The sequence below is a fragment of the Petromyzon marinus genome, chromosome 2 (assembly GCF_048934315.1).
Source record: "Petromyzon marinus isolate PM22_M1 ecotype Great Lakes invasive population chromosome 2, UKy_Petmar_22M1.pri1.0, whole genome shotgun sequence".
Taxonomy (NCBI): Eukaryota; Metazoa; Chordata; class Hyperoartia; order Petromyzontiformes; family Petromyzontidae; genus Petromyzon; species Petromyzon marinus.
Genome location: NC_133668.1, coordinates 888553 through 898148, shown reverse-complemented (window position 1 = coordinate 898148; position 9596 = coordinate 888553). Strand labels below are relative to the sequence as shown.

Genomic DNA, 9596 nt, shown 5'->3' with positions numbered 1-9596 from the left:
AAGAAAATAAGTAATGTTTAAAAAAAAAAACTTATGGGACCGTGGGCAATTACAGGAAACTTCAGACAATTAGACCCAAGCCGAAACATAACATATAAAAAAGGTTTAAAATATATTTTTTTTAATGATAGAATATAGTATTTTCATCAGTATGACATAAGTATACAAAATTTGCAGTCGATACCACATTGGGAAGTGGGTTAAAATTGTGTTACAAGATTTCAGGATACAACAACGCCAACAACAACAACAGAGTGAGTTAAATTAAAGCGTGTAAAAGTAATCTTTCCTCTTCTCCAAAACGTCGGTGCTGCTGCAATGGCAACAAAAAGCTTGGTCGTCTTAGATTTGTTAAGTTTGCCAATAAAGATTTAAGGTAGTTTCCGATTATTGACATTATCAAACTAATGAACTTTTTTTATTTAGTTTACGAGGTAAGGCCCACTGAGCCATTAGCTTCTTTGTCAGAAACAACCTATCACAAATGATAGCTCAACCAAGTGGATTATCATCACGTGGGCACTTAAAGCAACCAAACACTCTAAGCGCGTGTTTTGGAGGACCCGGAGAAGAATCCACGGGAAGACAAGAGACAGAGAGAGACACCGCCAACTCCAAATATACAGCAGCAGCAGCAGGCGCCGTCAGGGTCAGGGATCGAACCCACGTCGGAGTTGACGTCTCGCCACCGCGGGGCGCCCCACAGATGGCATGGACCCGCGCCGGGTTTTGTTTTTTTATAACCCGGGCGGGGTCTTTTGACGCCCTCCGTGCGCGCCGCTCCAGGGGGAGCGCCCCTCCGGCTCCCCCCTTGGGGGTCGGGGCCCCGGTGGGGTGGGGGGTGCCCCGGTGGGGTGGGGGGGGTGCCCCGGTGGGGTGGGGGTGGTGCCCCGGTGGGGTGGGGGGGTGTGCCCCGGTGGGGTGGGGGGGGTGCCCCGGTGGGGTGGGGGTGGTGCCCCCTGTGGGGGGGGGGGTCGGGGTGGCCCCCTCCTCTTCATTTCGCGCGCTAGCGGCAGAACGCAGACGCCATGGAGCGGTATGCAGCCTTGAATTTCGGGATCGCTGAGGTAAATTGTATCTTAAAGTAACAAACTTTTTTGTGTATAGAGTTAGTGTAGTATTTGCACAGCAGTACACATGTAAACACGTATTTATGTTAAAAAGCTGTGTTTTATGATAATCGTGTATGCATGATCTTAAACATTGATATTTCTAATTTTGCATTCTTTCAGAATTTTTTTTATCGTAACTCCAATTGCGTTATAGTAAACGTATTTGTGAGATTTAATGCCATGTGAACAATGAAATTAAGTTTTACGAGTCACGCTTTTCCATCCGTTTCTCGAACCACCAACGTCAAATGGCGGCGGACGTGGCGTGTGGCGGAGAAAAGTAAAAATTTCACATTTACTTGTCATTTATTAGCCTAAAACTAGCTATTCCGCCTCGAGTGTGCAATTGTTTTTATAATTCTAATTTAAAACTAATTTGTTTGAATAAACGCAGCTTACGCGAGGGGGAAAGTTTGATTTTAAACGCAGTATTTCAACGAATTTATCATCAACACGTTTAAAGCAATTGTCTGCTTGACGTTTCCACCTGGTAAAGCCACTTCGTTGAGCTATCATTTGTGACCATTATAGCTTGTATACATTTTTTTTATCTATACAGCGCAGTGTGCCTTACCTGGTAACTATTTTTTTAAAAATAGTTTATTTAAAGTAATTAAAACGACAAGATCTGAGTTCAAGTTTTATATTAGTCGCCTTACAACCCACCCCGTCCTCACTTTTTTAAAACAATTACTAATTCGTTTTACGACGAAACGTATGTTTTTTATTTGGCAGACCAATTGTTATAACAGGTTAACTAAAACGTAACAACACTTGTAAAGTATTCAATCGCTGGGTCTTAGAGGGATGTGGAATTGGCCTCCATCCAGCAGTGGATTGACCCATCTCGGACCATTTGTAATTGCAAAATCAACGAACCCAGATAGTATTTATAGCATAAGACCAACGTCGTTGCAACATTTACATTTCATCGCCCGCAGTTTGTCGAAACCTTTTGAGCGATGTTTGCGAGTGCACATTAAAGTATTTTATCAGCCAGCCATGGTCGCTCCACTGCTAGATGCAAGCCTCCCTTCGCCGCCATCTCTCACCATCGTACGAGATAATTATCGTCTTTTCTTTTTAAACAGCGTAATAATCTCCGTTTCGTATATTTGTACACCCTGTATTACACATGATCGCGTTTGTTTTGCACGCTTATAACTTAGCGACACGATGCATCGATTTGCTTTCAAGAGGGAGAAGCGGGCACGTGGCGGGCAACATTGACGCGCTCGCAAACCCGTCTTAGGGGTGGTCGCCAATACTGTATATAAAATTAAATAAACACGATTATAAGAAAAAAATCCGCGACTATTAAGGGTTTGCTGTAAATGCGTGAGGGCAGTGCCCCCCCCCCAAATTGGGCACAATTTTTAATAATCGTTTAATTATACGCACACACGATTCCTAAATCTTGAGGGACAGCGAACACCTGCCAAATATATAAGTATAAAACTCCGCCTGTGTATAATTGTATGAAGGTTATGGAACCCATTGACATGTACAACCATTGCGCCAAATCCACTGTTGGATTGTGGTTCTTGAGACTACACTGGGTTCCCGCGTCACGGTGCAGATTTGCAAAATTCTCATATTTTTAAAATTCCGAATCCACGTTGGCAATCATCGCCCCCTATTGCGAAGACTTTGCAAGACACTCTTGCGAATGCGTCGTGAGACTCGGCCGAGAGCGTTTCCCCTGGTTAGGAGCCATCCATTGAGTCCCTACGCGTGGAGGGGGGAGGGGGGGTGAACCCAAACGCGTTCGCTTGCGTATGGGGGGTCTACTGACGATGTTCAAATTAATTAGATAGTCCGGCGGTGGACTATCTGTTTGCTTGAACACGTTCATATTATTAATTCTTGATCGTTTCTGCGTGGATTAAATATCGGCCGTACTCAGGTTGGGGGGGGGTGTAAAAAGTCGGCGTGCCTCCAGGGAGGCGGGGAGCGGTCAACAAGTTGTGACAGATTTTTTGCGTACCTACTCAATGGATGGCCCCTTAGACTGGTGAAGATGTCGGCCCTTGCGGGACATTCACCGCAGGAGACGCACGGCACAGAAAAACAACAAGACTACTGTATATTGGCACCGTAGAACACATGCAGTGACGTTAAATCGTGTAGGAAAACCAGCAAGGATATTGCCTCAACATTACAAAGTCAATGTAACATGTATGCTTTAGCGACCAATATCCACAATACAGGTTTTTTTAGTTATATCCCAAAAAAACCTTTATTTTGGATTACAAAATCAAGTTAATTGTAATACAGTACAGTAGGTGGCTTCCTTGCGTTAACATACGTATTGAAATGGCCTCTCGCCTTGTAATAATAAAAGTTGTTTTTTAATTCCCGTTTTCTTTAGAGCGATTTCTCAGACCTGCCCAATATGAATCCGTCATTGCAGTATCACCGCTGGTCATCGGTTACGGACGAGCCCAGTGCAACCAACGCACGTCCATCGCCTTCAGACAGGTGATGATGTCAGTCTTGTACATCTTCAGCTGCTTTCATGCTGCATTCGAGCTCATTGTTTTTAAAAACCATGTGTATTCCTTACTGCAAGTGAATGTAAAATATGTAGGGCACAACATGTGTTAGGATTTTAAAGTCGAATTGATGCCTCGTTTCATTTTACAGCGAGCGGATGTCTTCCAGTGACTTTTACATTGGCGAGGATGGCCCTGACATGTTTGGCATGGTCTCCAATTTAGTAAATGACTACGAAGAACCATCGCTTGATACCTCCACATGCAGGTCCGATATGCTACACGCATACTCCATAAGGTTACGGTTATGTTTATATTCAGAATGTTATTATTAATACATTTGTATGTGGAAAATACAGCATTGTTGGACTACACAGGATTTATAGTTTATTGGTCATGGCTACGTGCGACGAGTGAAGTATTGCTTGTGGAATGTGGCAACATTAATAAAGGTTAATGAAAAAGTATTCCATAATAGTGCTAGATGTTTAATTCTACAAAATGCAATAAAATGTTAATTTGGATCATTCAGTAATTATGGTTAATTTTGTATAATTTAACTTATGATATGTGCTTTATATTTCTTACAGAACTACACAAACCTATGATTTAACTACACTTCGGAATTCCTTAAATATCAGAGGAACTGTTGATCCTTTTGAAAGGAAAGTTTGCGACAACTTAATGACTCAAAAGACAAGTGAGAAGAAGTTAAATAATTTAGGTGTAAGATCCCAGTCGAATTTTCTCTTATCTTTAAGGAATGAAGGCACTATTTTTACAAATCAAATTCTGGAGCCATCACCTGACAGTTCATTATTTCAATCACGGATAGTGGAATCTCCGGTGAATAATTTGCATGCAAACAATGGCAATTTTGACACGTACTCGCATTCCGCAAATAACAGTGGCAGTTGGGAACACAGATTGGACACTAATGACAAAAATTATTCCAGAGTTCATGCCGCCATGGGTTTAAGACCTAAAACAAAGTTTGAGAAAAACATAAAGTCATCTTTCAGCTCTGTAGAAAACTATACATCACTAAGCAGCTATCGTATACCAAACACAGTAAACTCTACTATTGGAACCCGTGTATCAGACACACTACCAATCTCTTACAGCAGTCATAACCTTGAACTTAAAAAGGAGCATCAACAACATTTATTGGACCTCGAAAGCCGTACATTGCTTGGGGAACAAATTCCATTTGTTGCCACGAATGGTTTATTTTATGGACATTGTACAAATGGACAAGCCTTTGAAAATGTGATGAATGAACCAAACATTGATTGGTCAAATAAAAGAGATGAACATTCATTTCCCTTTATCAGAAGTCAGCATGATTTAGGTGGCATGAAAAGAAAACCGAATGCGTCACCTGAGTATTTTCAAACAAGCAATGGGAATCGGAATTCTTATACTTCTGAACCAAACAGTCAACAAATCCCTCCTTATCACAATGACGCTTCAAACTTTCAAGACTTCAATAGTCAACCAACTTCGTCTTCGTACCTGTATCCTTCGCTTGAATTAAAACAGAGGAGTTCAAGTGAATATGTATCATGTACTTCTGAACCAAACAGTCAACAAATCCCTCCTTATCACAATGACGCTTCAAACTTTCAAGACTTCAATAGTCAACCAACTTCGTCTTCGTACCTGTATCCTTCGCTTGAATTAAAACAGAGGAGTTCAAGTGAATATGTATCATGTACTTCTGAACCAAACAGTCAACAAATCCCTCCTTATCACAATGACGCTTCAAACTTTCAAGACTTCAATAGTCAACCAACTTCGTCTTCGTACCTGTATCCTTCACTTGAATTTAAACAGAGGAGTTCAAGTGAATATGTATCATGTACTTCTGAACCAAACAGTCAACAAATCCCTCCTTATCACAGTGCCACTTCAAACTTGCAATACTTCAATAGTCAACCAACTTCATCATCGTACATGCATCCTTCGCTTGAGTTAAAACAGAGGAATTCTAGTGAAAATATATCATCTCAAATCAGGCGGAATTCTCTACCACTTGGTTCATTCCTTCCTGAACAAAATATTTTTTGTCAACATGACACATATGAAATGATTCGAGCTAAACAGGCTCATTCTCTTCAAGGGCAAAATGCTTGTTGGATGTTGCAACAAAGTTTTGATGGACCAAGCAATGAGCTGTGCATCAGCCTAGAAAAGTGTTTCGTGAACGCAAGAGCTCTGACAAGCGAAATTAATATGGTAATACATTTTTTACAAATCATTGTTTTCAAAATGTATACGTTTTAACACACTTATAAGGGACTTTAGTTCCACAGTTTTTATTTTGTAATATTGTTTCTTTAATTCTTAACAGCTGTTATGCAAATTGTTTTTATTCACAGGTTGAATCCAAGCTATTGAAAAAATACTCGGGTTTGCATGTTTCCAGTGTTGAAAGCAGCAGTCCTGTGTTGGATGCCAATCATACACACATCGATAACCTGATTTTGTATCAAATGAGAGAGAATATAAGAGTGAGGGACATTTTTTTACATCACACCTTGTCTTATTTCATATTGTGACATGTGCTAATTCGTGCGAATAAAGACTGATTTCTTTATATATAAGACAAAATACTAAAGAATATGACTAACTTATTTTGTAATGTATAATATGCAAAACATTTTAAATATTCGACCTGGTTTTATGTGTATGCCTAGATTTTTAAAATCAACTACACCGCAATGAGGGAGAGCTGTAAACTATTCGTGAATGATTGCACTAACCCCCAGGCACCGAACGATATTCAGGTTGTATACAAGTTTATGGCCACCCCATTTCAAGCAGCCCAGAATAAAGCAACAGTTACAACTTTTAACATTTCATACTCATTCTGGTCGGCTCCTAACACTTTGCTCAAAGATGAAGTTCACTGCTGCTGGCATAAAGTTTTACAACATTGATGAGATTTAGATAACATCCTTTTTGAATATTCTTGGTTATTTCGCTAAAGTCACACCTGATGATGATTGCTTGTGCTGCAGTCGAAACGTGATAATTTTATTATTTTATATTTGTATTATTTTATTGTTTCCCTTCTACGTGACTTTACCGAAAGAACCAAGAATATGAATACCTGCAGTCACGAAAGCTTTAAATCAAAATCCTTTTTGAATGTTATATTACCTCGTTTTAAATTGCGTATTTTCAAACATGGAGCATATTGAATATGTTAATATTAAATTGTGTTTTGTTACTTAGTTTTCCATGTTAATAAAATTGTAGATCAGAATATGACTTATTGTGTTTTGATCCTCAGTTGAAAACCCTTTTTGGGAAGATGAAGAGCCTGTGTGGTGTTTCAGTGCCGGACGTCATCATCCTAGATATTGCCAATCACTTGAAGGCTGTTGGCTTGGTCAAGCTTCGGCGGCAAGAGGAGGCCAGCGGTATATTTGGTGAAGGTAGGCAGAGATTTGTTTTATTACATGTATGTTGAACTGCTTTCACATTGTATGTAGACAACCGTCCTCGGAGGTGCGGGGGAAGGACAAACTAAACACAAATTAGTTCTAAAAAAGTAGTTTTCAGTTTAAAAGTGTGTAACAGCATATGGGTACTGATATATTTTTTATAAGCTAAAGCAGATTTAAATTTTGATTTAAAGCTTTCGTGACTGCAGTAATTCATATTCTTAGTTTTTTCGGTAAAGTCACGTTGAAGAGAAACAACAAAACAATAAAATATATATAAAACAATAAAAAAAAAATTCTCACGACGTTTCGACCATAACTCAAACCATAACTCAAACGGTCATCTTCAGGTGACCGTTTGAGTTATGGTCGAAACGTCGTGAGAATTTTTTTATTGTTTTATATATATTTTATTGTTTTGTTGTTTCTCTTCAACGTGACTTTACTGAAAAAAACTAAGAATATAAGCTAAAGCAGCTCAATATTGCGTGTAAAAACATGTTTTTTGAGTCCTTTATATCGATGTTTCATGCATGCACTGTATTACACTATTACATAATAATGTATTCAATTAAATATGAAAGCATGACTCGGGAATGTGTTCTTTGCAGGTGTGCAGACTCTGGTTGAATCCGTGATGCAGCTGTTCATGTCTATAAGGAAATTACGCACATCCCTCTGGTGTGTTTTGCAGATAACTCTGCTCTAAGTGTCACTTATAATTGCATACTTGGGAGGAAGGGATTATGGAATTGCTGCCCTACCTTACCTTATTGTGACACCTTGCTTCAAAAAACAACACGTGCCTCGTATATAAACCTTAACGATACTCCAACTGACCTTCAACCATTCACCACTCAACTAGTCACCACAATATGAATTGTGTTTAAATGTGAAGGCTTACCTCACGTTCCCCATCCCAATAACACCTGTCCATTGTATAATTTTGAAATCAGGTTGTGGGCCGCATCATGTGTTGGGCTGTTCTTGGACTAAAGGACAAGGATGTTCTACAGACTGCTGGGTTATCTTCTATCGGCTCAGTCCACTTACTATTCTCCCCTGAATGGTTTCTGTGCCACTGACTCCATCCCTCCTCTGTTGGTCATTCTTAACATTCACCTAACACGACTCATCTGATACCACTGCCAGTCTTTAATTGCATACCCACATGTGCGTAAATAATTTTAGGTTTATAATTATGTAGAGATTTAAATGCTCACGAATTAAAATGAAGTGTGTTACAACATAAGTAAACAAATGTGTTAATGACTACACTCAGTTCCATACTGTAACTATTTTTCATCGAAATCGACAGATGTAATCATAATTATGATAATCTCTAGAAATTATCGAATGCACTTACACTTCATTGATGGAGTTGAAGGATGGTTTCAGAATTTTTTTCGTATAATTATGTTCGAAGTTCAAAAGCAGACACTGCATTCAATATTTGGGAATGAGTTAAAAGCATGGTTATATGCTTGGAGTATAGTTTTATCAAAGCCCATATTACATGTACTTGTGAATTTATTTTTAAATGTGCGTGAAAATTACTGCACAAAAAATATTTGGTTATACTGCATTCTGTTAGTGCACAAATATCAAAACGTCAATAACTTATAGTATATAATACGGGATGTTTCGGGCAATGGCCCTTACAGCACAATGGATGGAAGAGACTGCCTTGTATACCTTGGAGCCTGATAAGAGTTAAAGTTGGGACGTATCAACAGTTTTTCCATAGTTAAATATGCAGGTTTCTTTGATCCCTACATTCCTTTGAAAGCTCCAATCTTTAAATGGGAGCAGTCATGTATAAGGAAGTGTATTCTAACTATTAATTGAAATTATAATTAAGGCCAGGAAATGATCACTTAGGTGCATTTTTCAAGTTCTAATGCGGTTGAAACGAGGTCAGGAATTCACTCAGTGGATTGTGCGAACATTGTTAATCAGGACTTATTTCCACGACCTCTGGGCCTTCCATGTGCTGAAAAGAGGGGTAATTTTTTACTGGTAGGAACCTGGTTACACCAGCCCACAGGGGATTATAGTGTCTGTCCGTAGTGCATCCAAAAATGGGAGGGGTGGGGCTCGGTGGGGAGGGAGGGGCTGGGTGGGGAGGGGAGGGTGGGGCTGGGTGGGAAGGGGAGGGTGGGGCTGGGTGGGGGGTGGGGAGGGGCTGGTCACCCCGTGGTGCCCTTATAAAACTCAACGTTTAACCTACTCACGCCGGCTTGTGCCCACCCTCACAGTCGGGCATATTTGCGGAATACACCATGCCGCCGTTCACCCTGGCCATTGACCGAGCAACCCAACGTTCTTACCAGCTCCCTCCGCAGGATTGTGTTTTTTAAGGCTCGTTATTTACACGGAACAAATTTAGTACCATTTTAAGGTGAGCATGTATGCCTTCCCGGAACTATAATGCCACATTGTTAAATGTATGTGTTTAAATGTTTCTGTATTGCTTTGTTAATTGATGTTGAAAAAAATCCCCCCAAAAATGTTGAGTTACTGAATAAAATCACCGT

The 9596-nt window shown here is 39.9% G+C and overlaps 1 long non-coding RNA gene across 4 annotated transcripts; it reads left to right on the top strand.

Annotated features, from left to right (window-relative positions):
- Window positions 1-970: 970 nt before the first annotated feature.
- On the top strand, window positions 971-9150 carry LOC116950295 (uncharacterized). 4 transcript variants are annotated; one of them, XR_012942580.1, is made up of 7 exons: window positions 971-1067; window positions 3484-3593; window positions 3759-3875; window positions 4198-5845; window positions 5989-6120; window positions 6906-7050; window positions 7671-9150. It is a non-coding gene; the product is annotated as an uncharacterized LOC116950295 (long non-coding RNA). The 4 variants fall into 4 exon arrangements; XR_012942581.1 differs by having other exon boundaries at window positions 3484-3601; XR_012942584.1 differs by having other exon boundaries at window positions 973-1067; window positions 3526-3593.
- The last annotated feature ends 446 nt before the right edge of the window (window positions 9151-9596 follow it).